Source organism: Carcharodon carcharias, chromosome 19 (assembly GCF_017639515.1).
Source record: "Carcharodon carcharias isolate sCarCar2 chromosome 19, sCarCar2.pri, whole genome shotgun sequence".
NCBI lineage: Eukaryota > Metazoa > Chordata > Chondrichthyes > Lamniformes > Lamnidae > Carcharodon > Carcharodon carcharias.
The window spans coordinates 18510840-18527006 of NC_054485.1; the positions used below are offsets into that span (position 1 = coordinate 18510840).

At 58.9% G+C, this 16167-nt stretch overlaps 1 protein-coding gene across 2 annotated transcripts in view; it reads left to right on the plus strand.

Moving 5' to 3' along the window:
- Positions 1–8605: 8605 nt before the first annotated feature.
- Positions 8606–16167, plus strand: part of wdtc1 (WD and tetratricopeptide repeats 1) — a 55043-nt gene continuing 47481 nt past the window's right edge. Inside the window, exon 1 of one of the 2 annotated variants that reach the window (XM_041212129.1) lies at positions 8606–8747. The gene's annotated coding sequence lies outside the window, so the exon portion shown is untranslated. The remainder of the gene's footprint in view (positions 8748–16167) is intronic. The other variant, XM_041212130.1, reaches the window with a different exon arrangement.

Consider the following 16167-nt stretch of genomic DNA (forward strand, 5'->3'; position numbering starts at 1 on the left):
CAGGCTTCAGCCAAATTGAAAACTTATACTATCCAAGTGAAAGGTATTACCACTGTACCTGTTTATTATAAGCACCAAACAGCACAACTCCCAGTGATGGTAGTAGAAGGCAAAGGACCAAGTCTTCTAGGCTCTGTTGAAGAGTCATACGGACTCGAAACGTTAACTGTGTTCCTCTCCGCAGATGCTGCCAGACCTGCTGAGTTTTTCCAGGTATTTTTATTTTTTTTTCTTCTAGGTTATGATTGGTTGAAAGAAATTAAACTAAATTGATCTGAAATTTTCCAGCTACAAATGGGAGGAGTGCCAGAGCCACTAACAATATATGACAAGGTTTTTCGAGATGAACTGGGGAGAAACAAAGGCCTACAGGCTAAGATCTACATTGACTCAAAAGCAACTCCTCATTTCTTTAAAGCAAGGCTGGTGCCATATGCTCTGAGAGAGAAGGTTGACACAGAATTGAACCCTTTAGAGAGGTTGGGGGGTCATACAGCCAGTTCAATTCTCAGAGTGGGCAACTCCTATAGTCCCTGTCTTAAAACCAGATCAGACCATCCGGAACTGTGGGGACTATAAGCAAACAAGTAAACAAAGCTGCCAAGTTGGACATGTATCCTATTCTCAAGTTTGAGGATCCCTCTGCTAAATCAGCAGGAGGAACAACTTATACTAAACTAGATATGAGTCATGCATATCAGCAGCTGGAACTGGATGACACCTCCAGAGAGTTTGTGACCATAAACACCCACAAAGGGCTATATCAATACTTGCGTCTGCCCTTCAGTGTTTCTTAGGCCTGCGCAATTTTCCAGGGGACAATGGAGAATTTGCTACAAGGACTACCTCATGTCATGGTCTACTTGAATGACATCCTAATAATGGGGTTCACAGAAGCTGAACACGTGGCTAATTTTGAACAAGTCTTGAAACAATTTTTGGAAACCGGGGTGCGCTTAAAAAAAGTGTCCGTTTAGGCAAGCGAAGTAACTTATTTGGGCCACCAGGTGGATGCCCAAGGGTTACAACCAGTAAAAGAAAAAGTTAAAGCTATTAAGGAGGTACTTTCACCTAAAAATGTCTCTGAACTCTGGGTATGGTTAATTATTATGATTGATTCCTACCCAACTTATCAATGGTCCTAGCCCCTCTACATTCATTATTAAAGAAAAAACAGCATTGGGTTTGGAAGTCACCCCAAGAAGAAACCTTCATGAAAGTTAAACAACTCTTGCACTCTTCAAACTTGGTAGTACATTATGACCCAACAAAGGAACTGGTACTAACCTGCGATGCATCTCCCATGGTGTGGGAGCACTACTATTGCACGATGGATGAAGGTTCAGAAAGGCCATTCAGCTACGTGTCCAGGACCCTTTCCATGGAGGATAAAGGGTATTCGCAAATCGAGAAAGAAGAATCATCGATTATTTTCAGAGTTAAAAAATCCCATCAATGCCTACATGGCCGACACTTTACGATAGTATCTGACCACAAACCACTTTTAGGTCTGTTCAGTGAAGAAAAACTATCCCTGCTGTAGCTTCTGCACAAGTTCAAAGATGGGCTCTAATTTTATCCACATATGAATACACTTTTGTGCACAGACCAGGGGTGCAAAAAGCCAATGCTGATGCCCTAAGTTGTCTTCCTTTGCAGTGGAGCAATGCACATACCCAAATTCCCCAAGAGATTGTATTAGCAATGAATTTCCTGGATTCCTCACCAGTCTGCACAAGGCAGCTAAGAAACTGGATGAATCGTGATCAGTGGTGGATCAAGTTGGTTACCTGGTGTAATATTTCTGTGACCGAACCTTTATTGTACCACATAGAAGTGGAGGATCGGATCACCCGCAAACCCATGGATCATTTGAAAAGAAGGGAGATTGTTTTTTGGGCTATGTTCCACCTGTAACCATTGTAGAACCCATGGTCCCTGTTGAAATTGTTCAACCAAGGTAGACATACCGGCTGTCTCTGTCAGAGTAGATAACACTACAGGCCTGTGCCTAAAACGGTACCTGATGTTGCTGCGGTTCTAGATAATGTGGATCCTATAAGAGGTTCGAAAGTCATGGAGCTATGACGTTCCACCCGGATCGGGAAACTACCTGAGAGATTGAACTTATAATTCCATGACCTGTGTATATATTTGTAAATACAAACTGTACAAAAAATTTGAAGGGGGAGGAATGTAATAATTGTGGCTTTAAGGAACGTAATGACTGTAGCTTTAAGACTTACTGTGTTGTATAGTATCACATGACAGTGTGAACGAACCAACTCTAAGCATGGGGAATCTTAGACTGCGAGTTCTTCCTCTAGTTGTGGAGCTTGATGGAAGCATGTAACTGCTGCTGCAGCCTGTAAATAAAGTCCAATGTTTCTAATGAGAAACCTATCTGAAAAATCAAGTCCATATCCGAGAGGAACCAGGACATAGCACCAGCGTGGCGAGATGGTGCGCATAGAAAATTAGGAGGGATAGACAGCATAGAATAAAGAATAATGGAAAGAGAGCATGCATTTTATGGAGGAAGAAAGCAAACAACTAGCTTTGTATTGGAATACATGTGTGTTAATGTGAAGAGTATTACAAATAAGGTTGATTAGATAGACCCTATGTGGCAATTTGTGGCTGTTTCATATAAAAACAAAATGATGGAAATACTCAGGTCTGGTAGCATCTGTGGAGAGAGAAACAAAGTTAACATTTCAGGTCTGTGACCTTACATCACTGACTTTTTGCAGTTTGGATGAAACAGGTTTTAAGTAAGTACAGTGGCATGGGAAGGGGAGTGGGTAGAGAAGAAAATGGAAAGTCTATGATTGGGTGGAGGACAGAGAGATTAAATGGAAAAAAGGGATGATGGCAAAAGATGTTAAAGGGACAAGTAAAGAAACAAAGATGGATCTGGAGCTGGGGTGGGCACACATTTTGGCCTGAGGGCCACATCTGGGAATGTAAATTGTCTAGTGGACCATAAACGGTCAAGAAACAAATAGTTCATGCTCAAACAGGCACGACAATTTTAAAAAATCAAGTTAAAATAATACTATTGAACAATACACTGTTAGAAAATTACATCAGAGTTGTTTGATTTTACCAACACCACTGTTTGCACCTGTCAGAACACCGATTTTATTAGATCACAATCTTTTCCATGATTGCATTTTGTGAAGGTTCAATAATTTCCCCATTTGTTATTTATTTATACTTAAATCTGTAATTAGCTTTGTTGAATCATTAGTAATTCTACATTCCAGGAACAATTAAGGAAAAAACTTCCTGCCTCCAACAGCCCTGCCCCACATCACAAATAACCTCAACAAAAAAATGCTAGTTTTCAAATGCCTGAAATGATCTTTCTAAGGCAGTTCCTGAGAGAATGCTGGTGACTCCTGTGCAATCCGGGAGAATTGGCAACTCAACTCCAAAAGTTAGCTGCCGTATCCTGCAAAATAAAAAGGGCTTGGACAGCGGCTGCTGCTGGAAGTAAACTAAACCGCATTGAATAATTTGTAACAGACAGAATAAGGGAAGTGAGGGAAATCTCTAAAAGACTTCTTGTTGAACAGCGGGGACCACGTCTTTCCACTCACATCCGCAGTGGTATTTCACTCCACCATGCTCCTCAGAATTTAATTTAATTATAAAAATTATCGGGGAGCAGCCAAACTGCTTTCGTCTTGATCAACCCACCAAAAATCCCAACATGCATTCCACAGATCATTATTGGATAACGCCTGGAGGTGCAGGGCCTGCTGGCAGTTGTAGTTTGCAATGTCCGGCTCTCCGATGGGCGAGGTCAACTTGAGGGCCGATAAAAAAAAGCTCCATAGATATAAAAACGAAAAAACTGCGGATGCTGGAAATCCAGAACAAAAACAGAATTACCTGGAAAAACTCAGCAGGTCTGGCAGCATCGGCGGAGAAGAAAAGAGTTGACGTTTCGAGTCCTCATGACCCTTCAACAGAACTTGCGTTCGAGTCCAAGAAAGAGTTGAAATATAAGCTGGTTTAAGGTGTGTGTGTGGGGGGCGGAGAGATAGAGAGACAAAGAGGTGGAGGGGGGGGGGATGTGGTTGTAGGGACAAACAAGCAGTGATAGAAGCAGATCATCAAAAGATGTCAACGACAATAGTACAATAGAACACATAGGTGTTAAAATTAAAGTTGGTGATATTATCTAAACGAATGTGCTAATTAAGAATGGATGGTAGGACACTCAAGGTATAGCTCTAGTGAGGGTTTTTTTTTTATTTTTTTTATATAATGGAAATAGGTGGGAAAAGGAAAATCTTTATAATTTATTGGAAAAAAAAGGGAAGGGGGAAACAGAAAGGGGGTGGGGATGGGGGAGGGAGCTTACGACCTAAAGTTGTTGAATTCAATATTCAGTCCGGAAGGCTGTAAAGTCCCTAGTCGGAAGATGAGGTGTTGTTCCTCCAGTTTGCGTTGGGCTTCACTGGAACAATGCAGCAAGCCAAGGACAGACATGTGGGCAAGAGAGCAGGGTGGAGTGTTGAAATGGCAAGCGACAGGGAGGTTTGGGTCATTCTTGCGGACAGACCGCAGGTGTTCTGCAAAGCGGTCGCCCAGTTTACGTTTGGTCTCTCCAATGTAGAGGAGACCACATTGGGAGCAACGAATGCAGTAGACTAAGTTGGGGGAAATGCAAGTGAAATGCTGCTTCACTTGAAAGGAGTGTTTGGGTCCTTGGACGGTGAGGAGAGAGGAAGTGAAGGGGCAGGTGTTGCATCTTTTGCGTGGGCATGGGGTGGTGCCATAGGAGGGGGTTGAGGAGTAGGGGGTGATGGAGGAGTGGACCAGGGTGTCCCGGAGGGAGCGATCCCTACGGAATGCCGATAAGGGGGGTGAAGGGAACATGTGTTTGGTGGTGGCATCATGCTGGAGTTGGCGGAAATGGCGGAGGATGATCCTTTGAATGCGGAGGCTGGTGGGGTGATAAGTGAGGACAAGGGGGACCCTATCATGTTTCTGGGAGGGAGGAGAAGGCGTGAGGACGGATGCGCGGGAGATGGGCCGGACACGGTTGAGGGCCCTGTCAACGACCGTGGGTGGAAAACCTCGGTTAAGGAAGAAGGAGGACATGTCAGAGGAACTGTTTTTGAATGTAGCATCATCGGAACAGATGCGACGGAGGCAAAGGAATTGAGAGAATGGGATGGAGTCCTTACAGGAAGCGGGGTGTGAGGAGCTGTAGTCGAGATAGCTGTGGGAGTCGGTGGGTTTGTAATGGATATTGGTGGACAGTCTATCACCAGAGATTGAGACAGAGAGGTCAAGGAAGGGAAGGGAAGTGTCAGAGATGGACCACGTGAAAATGATGGAGGGGTGGAGATTGGAAGCAAAATTAATAAATTTTTCCAAGTCCTGACGAGAGCATGAAGCGGCACCGAAGTAATCATCGATGTACCGGAGAAAGAGTTGTGGAAGGGGGCCGGAGTAGGACTGCAACAAGGAATGTTCCACATACCCCATAAAGAGACAGGCATAGCTGGGGCCCATGCGGGTACCCATAGCCACACCTTTTATTTGGAGGAAGTGAGAGGAGTTGAAGGAGAAATTGTTCAGTGTGAGAACAAGTTCAGCCAGACGGAGGAGAGTAGTGGTGGATGGGGATTGTTCGGGCCTCTGTTCGAGGAAGAAGCTAAGGGCCCTCAGACCATCCTGGTGGGGGATGGAGGTGTAGAGGGATTGGACGTCCATGGTGAAGAGGAAGCGGTTGGGGCCAGGGAACTGGAAATTGTTGATGTGACGTAAGGTGTCAGAGGAATCACGGATGTAGGTGGGAAGGGACTGGACAAGGGGAGAGAGAAGGGAGTCAAGATAACGAGAAATGAGTTCTGTGGGGCAGGAACAAGCTGAGACGATCGGTCTACCGGGGCAGTTCTGTTTGTGGATTTTGGGTAGGAGATAAAAAAAGCTCCCGCTGGCCGTAGTTTGCCCACCCCTGAAGGAAGTGTAAACGGGAATACAAGATTGAAAAACTACCGGCACAAGTTGCCATATGGGGTTGTGATAAGGTGGCTACAATGGGAGACCTGGCTTAAACATGGACAAAGAATGGAAACTATTTCTCCCTACAATGTTTTCGGCAGAGGGAAGGAAACACTACAGGAGGTCAATGACAGTATTGACGAAGGATAATATCATAGCCCTGCAGAAGGACTGTTCAAAGACTTCAACATTTTTGGTTAGAGTTAAGGAACAGAAAAGGAGCTATTCCCATTTTCATCTTGTGTTGATTCGGTATAAATATGTGAAATAAATCACAATTAATTTCTTCCATTTGTACCATTATTCATTAAAAACATCTCCTACCTCCCCTTGGAGTCCTTGTCCACCAAGGTAATGTCCTTTTTGTGGGACTGACTCACCAATATGTTATTGTTTGTGCAGTTTGCAAACACTTCTTTCCAAACTCCCAAACTCTTGCAAGGATATCCTCCTCTCAAAAGGTTTCTTACAGACACAGCAAGTCATAGCAACAACTGTTGAAATTTCTTCTTGTCCCTGGTCTGTTCACATTTAATCAAACTGATGGGTTTATGACCCCTAACAAAAGAAACATAGCCAATAATCCTTTCATCATTCAATCTCCAGCCCTTCCTGCCTACTCAACATCTACCACTTTCATTTATATAGCAGTTTTAACATAATACAATGTTCCAAGGTGCTTCCTCCTCACACAGTCCTTCCCTTTTCCTCATGGAGTTGCTGCCCATAGTCCCACCACTTTCTCTGGCCCCTTTTCACCCCCTATTGTAACATTTTTTGCTGTTTCAGCCCTTGCATTAGGTTTGGGCTGAAGGACTGCCCCCCACCCCCACTTTGTGCCCTTCAAAAACATCCCCCATTCCACACGACAGAATCTCACTTCCCAACTCCATGTCTCAGAATGTTTCTAATGCCTCACTCTCAGGCCTCAATGTAACCTTCTATTCCTTCTCCACCTCAAATGCATCATCTCTCTTGGAAAGTCCTGTTCACAGTTTGTCCAACAATGCCACTTCCTTCAGCTTCTGACACTTTTCTCTTTCTGGGCAAAAGGTGCCTCTTCCTCTTTCTTGCTCAGTTCCAGTGATTTTATCTGCCCTACCCCTTCCCTATCCCTCCTGTCATTCTTGGAGGGGTCCACACTTCATCTGGCTGCTGTTTATGGACCAATACCCAAACCTCCTGCCCACACAAAAAAAACCACCAACAACTATTTCCAAACTCACTCAAACTACTCACAGCGATCAAGCTCCTGACAAGCATCTTCTCACCCTGGCCGCTCCTACAGCACTTGAAGCACTTAGGCTAGAGTGGCTGTAGCACAGATGTTCTCTTTACTCAAAGGCATGCAGTGCTATGGCACTTCATTTTTGTAAGTTTACACTGTGCTTATCCTGTATAGCCACCTCTTTCACCAGAGTGCTGTTAACTATTTCCCATTACCATTACCCTTAATTTCACAGGCTCCTTAATCCCTATTAAGGAACAGAGAATGGAGTTGTATAATGGAGGTTTTCCAGGAGGGAGAATGATTCCTTCTGTCCTTACAAAAAACAATGAATGCTCTTTCAGAAAAGATGAGTGCAGTCTATGGAAAGCCACAGGAAATGGAAAATAATGACTCACTGCCTCTATTCTCTCCACTGGTTTTGTCAGTGTGAAGGCTGGGGCTGCAAGTGACAAGGCTCAGGTTTCCCTGAGTTTGTGTTCTCATATGAAGTTCTGGTTCACTGGTGCCCAGCCCTCATTTGCCAGGAATCCAGTCCCAAGTGATCGACAAAAAATGCTGGAAATATTCAGTAGGTCTGGCAGCATCTGTGGAGAGGGAAACAGAGTTAATGTTTCAGGTCGATGATTGATAAAAGGTTGTTGCGATGAAGCATAAGACCATAAGACATAGGAGCAGAAAATAGGCCATTCGACCTATCGAGTCTGCTCCACCATTCAATTATGGCTGACAAGTTTCTCAACCCCATTCTCCCACCTTCTCCCCATTAACTGTTTCTCTCTCCACAGATGCTACCAGGCCTGCTGAGTATTTCCAGCATTTTCTGTCTTTATTTCAGATTTCCAGCATCTGCAGTGTTCTGCTCTTGCCCAAGTGATAGACGCTTAGTTTGGCAGCTCCAGTCGATGCCATTGGGATGAGGGCATTACGTCCATTGCTGCTGGGAAATCAGTTTCTGCTTTCACTGGGATTCATTCTTCATTTTCCTGTGTTTCAGATCTAGTCTCCCCTAGTTTCCTCTTGGGATCCAGTTCTGAGGTACAGTTTCCGCCGCATGTGATCCCGTTCCGGCTGCGGGATCCAGTCCTGGAATCCAGTTCTAGTTTCCCTGAGATCCAGTCCGTTAATCCAGTTCTGGTTTTCGGGGATCCAGACCTGGTTTCAAGGATTCAGTCCAGGGATCCAGTCCCTGTTTCCATGGTTTCCACTGTTCCAAACATCATTTCCCAGGATGCCTCTGGCCACGCCCACCGTAATTATATAGCAGGCCTGACTCCACAGTCGCTCTGATTGACCTACCTAGCTGTATGGGGCGGGAACCAGTCAGTGATTGGACAGCGCCGCTGTCAGTCAGTGCATGGTAGGCGGGGCGAGCGTGGTGACGTAGTTTGTGTGCGCGGAGAGCGGCCTAGCGGAGCCGGGACTGGGGACCGGCCTGAGGAAGGGAACCGCGCACTCAGTGGCTACATGGAGGCGGTTACAGAAGCGGCAGGTAAGACTGGTTCCTCGGACCCGCCAGTCAATGTCACTGAGCGACTTCTAACAGAGCTCGAGACTGCGGCCTGCCAGCGGCCTCAAGCTCTAGGACTGCGAGTGGTGACTGCTCGGGGCCCAGCGGAGGCGGCCGGTAATGGTAAACACTAGTTGGCAACTCGCCATTCAATCCCCAACACCCGCCCGCCCCCCATCCCACCGCGTCTCCGTCACCCAGACACAATCCCCCCGACCCCCACCCATGTCGTCCCCCCGACCCTCAACCCCCGTGTGTCGTCCCCCCGACCCTCGCCTCACCCCCCGTGTGTCGTCCCCCCGACCCTCTCCTCATCCCACCCGTGTGTCGTCCCCCCGACCCTCTCCTCATCCCCCCCCGTGTGTCGTCCCCCCGATCCTCTCCTCACCCCCCCGACCCTCGCCTCACCCCCCCGTGTGTCGACCCCCCGACCCTCTCCTCATCCCCACCGTGTGTCGTCCCCCCGACCCTCTCCTCACCCCCCCGTGTGTCGTCCCCCCGACCCTCTCCTCACCCCCCCGTGTGTCGTCCCCCCGACCCTCTCCTCATCCCCCCGACCCTCTCCTCACCCCCCCGTGTGTCGTCCCCCCGACCCTCTCCTCATCCCCACCGTGTGTCGTCCCCCCGACCCTCTCCTCACCCCCCCGTGTGTCGTCCCCCCGACCCTCTCCTCATCCCCCCGACCCTCTCCTCATCCCCACCGTGTGTCGTCCCCCCGACCCTCTCCTCACCCCCCCGTGTGTCGTCCCCCCGACCCTCTCCTCATCCCCCCGACCCTCTCCTCATCCCCCCGTGTGTCGTCCCCCCGACCCTCTCCTCATCCCCCCGACCCTCTCCTCATCCCCCCGACCCTCTCCTCATCCCCCCGACCCTCTCCTCACCCCCCCGTGTGTCGTCCCCCCTCTCCTCTCCTCATCCCCCCGACCCTCTCCTCATCCCCCCGACCCTCTCCTCATCCCCCCGACCCTCTCCTCATCCCCCCGACCCTCTCCTCACCCCCCGTGTGTCGTCCCCCCGACCCTCTCCTCACCCCCCCGACCCTCTCCTCACCCCCCCGACCCTCTCCTCACCCCCCGACCCTCTCCTCACCCCCCCGACCCTCTCCTCACCCCCCCGACCCTCTCCTCACCCCCCCGACCCTCTCCTCACCCCCCCGACCCTCTCCTCGTCCCCCCCGACCCTCTCCTCGTCCCCCCCGACCCTCTCCTCGTCCCCCCCGACCCTCTCCTCGTCCCCCCCGACCCTCTCCTCGTCCCCCCCGACCCTCTCCTCGTCCCCCCCGACCCTCTCCTCGTCCCCCCGACCCTCTCCTCGTCCCCCCCCGACCCTCTCCTCGTCCCCCCCGACCCTCTCCTCGTCCCCCCCGACCCTCTCCTCGTCCCCCCCGACCCTCTCCTCGTCCCCCCCGACCCTCTCCTCGTCCCCCCCGACCCTCTCCTCGTCCCCCCCGACCCTCTCCTCGTCCCCCCCGACCCTCTCCTCGTCCCCCCCGACCCTCTCCTCGTCCCCCCGACCCTCTCCTCGTCCCCCCCGACCCTCTCCTCGTCCCCCCCGACCCTCTCCTCGTCCCCCCCGACCCTCTCCTCGTCCCCCCCGACCCTCTCCTCGTCCCCCCCGACCCTCTCCTCGTCCCCCCCGACCCTCTCCTCGTCCCCCCCGACCCTCTCCTCGTCCCCCCCGACCCTCTCCTCGTCCCCCCCGACCCTCTCCTCGTCCCCCCGACCCTCTCCTCGTCCCCCCGACCCTCTCCTCGTCCCCCCCGACCCTCTCCTCGTCCCCCCCGACCCTCTCCTCGTCCCCCCCGACCCTCTCCTCGTCCCCCCCGACCCTCTCCTCGTCCCCCCCGACCCTCTCCTCGTCCCCCCCGACCCTCTCCTCGTCCCCCCCGACCCTCTCCTCGTCCCCCCCGACCCTCTCCTCGTCCCCCCCGACCCTCTCCTCGTCCCCCCCGACCCTCTCCTCGTCCCCCCCCGACCCTCTCCTCGTCCCCCCCGACCCTCTCCTCGTCCCCCCCGACCCTCTCCTCGTCCCCCCCGACCCTCTCCTCGTCCCCCCGACCCTCTCCTCGTCCCCCCCGACCCTCTCCTCGTCCCCCCCGACCCTCTCCTCGTCCCCCCCGACCCTCTCCTCGTCCCCCCCGACCCTCTCCTCGTCCCCCCGACCCTCTCCTCGTCCCCCCCGACCCTCTCCTCGTCCCCCCCGACCCTCTCCTCGTCCCCCCCGACCCTCTCCTCGTCCCCCCCGACCCTCTCCTCGTCCCCCCCGACCCTCTCCTCGTCCCCCCCGACCCTCTCCTCGTCCCCCCCGACCCTCTCCTCGTCCCCCCCGACCCTCTCCTCGTCCCCCCCGACCCTCTCCTCGTCCCCCCCGACCCTCTCCTCGTCCCCCCCGACCCTCTCCTCGTCCCCCCGACCCTCTCCTCGTCCCCCCCGACCCTCTCCTCGTCCCCCCCGACCCTCTCCTCGTCCCCCCGACCCTCTCCTCGTCCCCCCCGACCCTCTCCTCGTCCCCCCCGACCCTCTCCTCGTCCCCCCCGACCCTCTCCTCGTCCCCCCCGACCCTCTCCTCGTCCCCCCCGACCCTCTCCTCGTCCCCCCGACCCTCTCCTCGTCCCCCCCGACCCTCTCCTCGTCCCCCCCGACCCTCTCCTCGTCCCCCCCGACCCTCTCCTCGTCCCCCCCGACCCTCTCCTCGTCCCCCCCGACCCTCTCCTCGTCCCCCCCGACCCTCTCCTCGTCCCCCCCGACCCTCTCCTCGTCCCCCCCGACCCTCTCCTCGTCCCCCCCGACCCTCTCCTCGTCCCCCCGACCCTCTCCTCGTCCCCCCGACCCTCTCCTCGTCCCCCCCGACCCTCTCCTCGTCCCCCCCGACCCTCTCCTCGTCCCCCCGACCCTCTCCTCGTCCCCCCCGACCCTCTCCTCGTCCCCCCCGACCCTCTCCTCGTCCCCCCCGACCCTCTCCTCGTCCCCCCCCGACCCTCTCCTCGTCCCCCCCGACCCTCTCCTCGTCCCCCCCGACCCTCTCCTCGTCCCCCCCGACCCTCTCCTCGTCCCCCCCGACCCTCTCCTCGTCCCCCCCGACCCTCTCCTCGTCCCCCCCGACCCTCTCCTCGTCCCCCCCGACCCTCTCCTCGTCCCCCCCGACCCTCTCCTCGTCCCCCCCGACCCTCTCCTCGTCCCTGCCCGACCCTCTCCTCGTCCCCCCCGACCCTCTCCTCGTCCCCCCCGACCCTCTCCTCGTCCCCCCCGACCCTCTCCTCGTCCCCCCGACCCTCTCCTCGTCCCCCCCGACCCTCTCCTCGTCCCCCCCGACCCTCTCCTCGTCCCCCCGACCCTCACCCTCTCCTCGTCCCCCCGACCCTCTCCTCGTCCCCCCCGACCCCTCCTCGTCCCCCCCGACCCTCTCCTCGTCCCCCCGACCCTCTCCTCGTCCCCCCCGACCCTCTCCTCGTCCCCTCCCGACCCTCTCCTCGTCCTCCCCCGACCCCTCTCCTCGTCCCCCCCGACCCTCTCCTCGTCCCCCCCCGACTCCTCACCCCCCCGCCCCCCCCGACCCCCCCGACCCCCCCCGTCCCCCGAACCGACTCCTCGTCCTCCCGACCCCGACCCTCCCCCCGACCCTCCTCCCCCCCCGACCCTCTCCTCCCGACCCCTCCTCCCCCCTCCCTCTCCTCCCCCCCCCCGACCCTCTTCTCCGTCCCCCCCCTCGTCCCCCCTCTCCTCCACGACCCCCCTCCGATCCCCGCCGACCCTCTCCCCCCGTCCCCCGACTCTCCCCCCTCCCCCCCCCCCCCCGACCCTCTCCTCTCCTCCCCCCCGTCCCTCGTCGTCGTCCCCCCCGACCCTCTCCCCCCTCCCCCGACCCGACCTCTCCTCCTCCCCCCCGACCCTCTCACGTCCCCCACCCCCACCCCTCCTCGTCCCCCCCGCCCCTACCCCTCTCCCCCCCCTCCCCCTCTCGTCCCTCCCCCCCACCCCCACCTCGTCCCCTCGTCCTCCCCCGACCCTCTCCTCCGTTCCCCCCCGTCCTCGTCCCCCACCTCTCTCCTCGTCCCCCTCGTCCCTCTCCCCTCGCTCCTCTCCTCGTCGCCCCCGACCCTCGTCCCGTCCCCCCACCCTCCCTCTCCCCCCGTCCCCGCCTCCTCGTTCCCTCGCCCGTCCACGTCCCCCGACGGTCCCGTCCCCCCCGTCCTCGTCGACCCCGACCTCGTCTCCCCCCCGTCCCTCCTCGTCACCCTGTCCTTCCCGTCTCTCCTCTCCTCTCTCGTCCCCCTCTCCTCGCCCTCCTCCTCGTCGTACCCCCCCGACCCTCGCCCCCCCACCCCCTCGTCCCCCCCCCCCCCCCCCCCGTCCCCCCCGCCGACGACCCTCTCCTCGTCCCCCCCGACCCTCTCCTCGTCCCCCCCGACCCTCTCCTCGTCCCCCCCGACCCTCTCCTCGTCCCCCCCGACCCTCTCCTCGTCCCCCCCGACCCTCTCCTCGTCCCCCCGACCCTCTCCTCTTCCCCCCGACCCTCGCCTCGTCCCCCCCGACCCTCTCCTCGTCCCCCCCGACCCTCTCCTCGTCCCCCCCGACCCTCTCCTCGTCCCCCCCGACCCTCTCCTCGTCCCCCCCGACCCTCTCCTCGTCCCCCCCGACCCTCTCCTCGTCCCCCCCGACCCTCTCCTCGTCCCCCCCGACCCTCTCCTCGTCCCCCCCGACCCTCTCCTCGTCCCCCCCGACCCTCTCCTCGTCCCCCCCGACCCTCTCCTCGTCCCCCCCGACCCTCTCCTCGTCCCCCCGACCCTCTCCTCGTCCCCCCCGACCCTCTCCTCGTCCCCCCCGACCCTCTCCTCGTCCCCCCGACCCTCTCCTCGTCCCCCCCGACCCTCTCCTCGTCCCCCCCGACCCTCTCCTCGTCCCCCCGACCCTCTCCTCGTCCCCCCGACCCTCTCCTCGTCCCCCCCGACCCTCTCCTCGTCCCCCCCGACCCTCTCCTCGTCCCCCCCGACCCTCTCCTCGTCCCCCCCGACCCTCTCCTCGTCCCCCCCGACCCTCTCCTCGTCCCCCCCGACCCTCTCCTCGTCCCCCCCGACCCTCTCCTCGTCCCCCCCGACCCTCTCCTCGTCCCCCCCGACCCTCTCCTCGTCCCCCCCGACCCTCTCCTCGTCCCCCCCGACCCTCTCCTCGTCCCCCCCGACCCTCTCCTCGTCCCCCCCGACCCTCTCCTCGTCCCCCCCGACCCTCTCCTCGTCCCCCCCGACCCTCTCCTCGTCCCCCCCGACCCTCTCCTCGTCCCCCCCGACCCTCTCCTCGTCCCCCCCGACCCTCTCCTTCGTCCCCCCCGACCCTCTCCTCGTCCCCCCCGACCCTCTCCTCGTCCCCCCCGACCCTCTCCTCGTCCCCCCCGACCCTCTCCTCGTCCCCCCCGACCCTCTCCTCGTCCCCCCCGACCCTCTCCTCGTCCCCCCGACCCTCTCCTCGTCCCCCCCGACCCTCTCCTCGTCCCCCCCGACCCTCTCCTCGTCCCCCCCCGACCCTCTCCTCGTCCCCCCCGACCCTCTCCTCGTCCCCCCCGACCCTCTCCTCGTCCCCCCCGACCCTCTCCTCGTCCCCCCCGACCCTCTCCTCGTCCCCCCCGACCCTCTCCTCGTCCCCCCCGACCCTCTCCTCGTCCCCCCGACCCTCTCCTCGTCCCCCCCGACCCTCTCCTCGTCCCCCCCGACCCTCTCCTCGTCCCCCCCCGACCCTCTCCTCGTCCCCCCCGACCCTCTCCTCGTCCCCCCCGACCCTCTCCTCGTCCCCCCCGACCCTCTCCTCGTCCCCCCCGACCCTCTCCTCGTCCCCCCCGACCCTCTCCTCGTCCCCCCCGACCCTCTCCTCGTCCCCCCCGACCCTCTCCTCGTCCCCCCGACCCTCTCCTCGTCCCCCCCGACCCTCTCCTCGTCCCCCCCGACCCTCTCCTCGTCCCCCCCGACCCTCTCCTCGTCCCCCCCGACCCCTCTCCTCGTCCCCCCCGACCCTCTCCTCGTCCCCCCCCGACCCCTCTCCTCGTCCCCCCCGACCCTCTCCTCGTCCCCCCCGACCCTCTCCTCGTCCCCCGACCCTCTCCTCGTCCCCCCCGACCCTCTCCTCGTCCCCCCCGACCCTCTCCTCGTCCCCCCCGACCCTCTCCTCGTCCCCCCCGACCCTCTCCTCGTCCCCCCCGACCCTCTCCTCGTCCCCCCCGACCCTCTCCTCGTCCCCCCCGACCCTCTCCTCGTCCCCCCCCGACCCTCTCCTCGTCCCCCCCGACCCTCTCCTCGTCCCCCCCGACCCTCTCCTCGTCCCCCCCCGACCCTCTCCTCGTCCCCCCCGACCCTCTCCTCGTCCCCCCCGACCCTCTCCTCGTCCCCCCCGACCCTCTCCTCGTCCCCCCCGACCCTCTCCTCGTCCCCCGACCCTCTCCTCGTCCCCCCCGACCCTCTCCTCGTCCCCCCCGACCCTCTCCTCGTCCCCCCCGACCCTCTCCTCGTCCCCCCCGACCCTCTCCTCGTCCCCCCCGACCCTCTCCTCGTCCCCCCCGACCCTCTCCTCGTCCCCCCCGACCCTCTCCTCGTCCCCCCCGACCCTCTCCTCGTCCCCCCCGACCCTCTCCTCGTCCCCCCCGACCCTCTCCTCTCGTCCCCCCCGACCCTCTCCTCGTCCCCCCCGAACCCTCTCCTCGTCCCCCCGACCTCTCCCTCGTCCCCCCCGACCCTCTCCTCGTCCCCCCCGACCCTCTCCTCGTCCCCCCCGACCCTCTTCCTCGTCCCCCCTCTCTCCTTCGTCCCCCCCGACCCTCTCCTCGTCCCCCCCGACCCTCTCCTCGTCCCCCCCGACCCTCCTCCTCGTCCCCCCCGACCCTCTCCTCGTCCCCCCGACCCTCTCCTCGTCCCCCCCGACCCTCTCCTCGTCCCCTCCCGACCCTCTCCTCGTCCCCCCCGACCCTCTCCTCGTCCCCCCCGACCCTCTCCTCGCCTCCCGACCCTCTCCTCGTCCCCCCCGACCCTCTCCTCGTCCCCCCCGACCCTCTCCTCGTCCCCCCGACCCTCTCCTCGTCCCCCCCGACCCTCTCCTCGTCCCCCCCGACCCTCTCCTCGTCCCCCCCGACCCTCTCCTCGTCCCCCCCCCCCCGACTCCTCGCCCCCGACCCTCCTCGTCCCCCTCCCCGTCCCCCCCGACCCTCGTCCCCCCCCCCCTCTCCTCGTCCCCCCCGACCCTCTCCTCGTCCCCCCCCCCCTCCTCCTCGTCCCCCCTCTCCTCGTCCCCCCCGTCCCTCTCCTCGTCCCCCCGACCCTCTCGTCCCCCCCTCGACCCCTCCTCGTCCCCCCCGTCCCCTCTCCTCGTCCCCCCCGTCCCCTCCTCGTCCCCCCCCGACCTCTCCTCGTCCCCCCCGTCCCCCC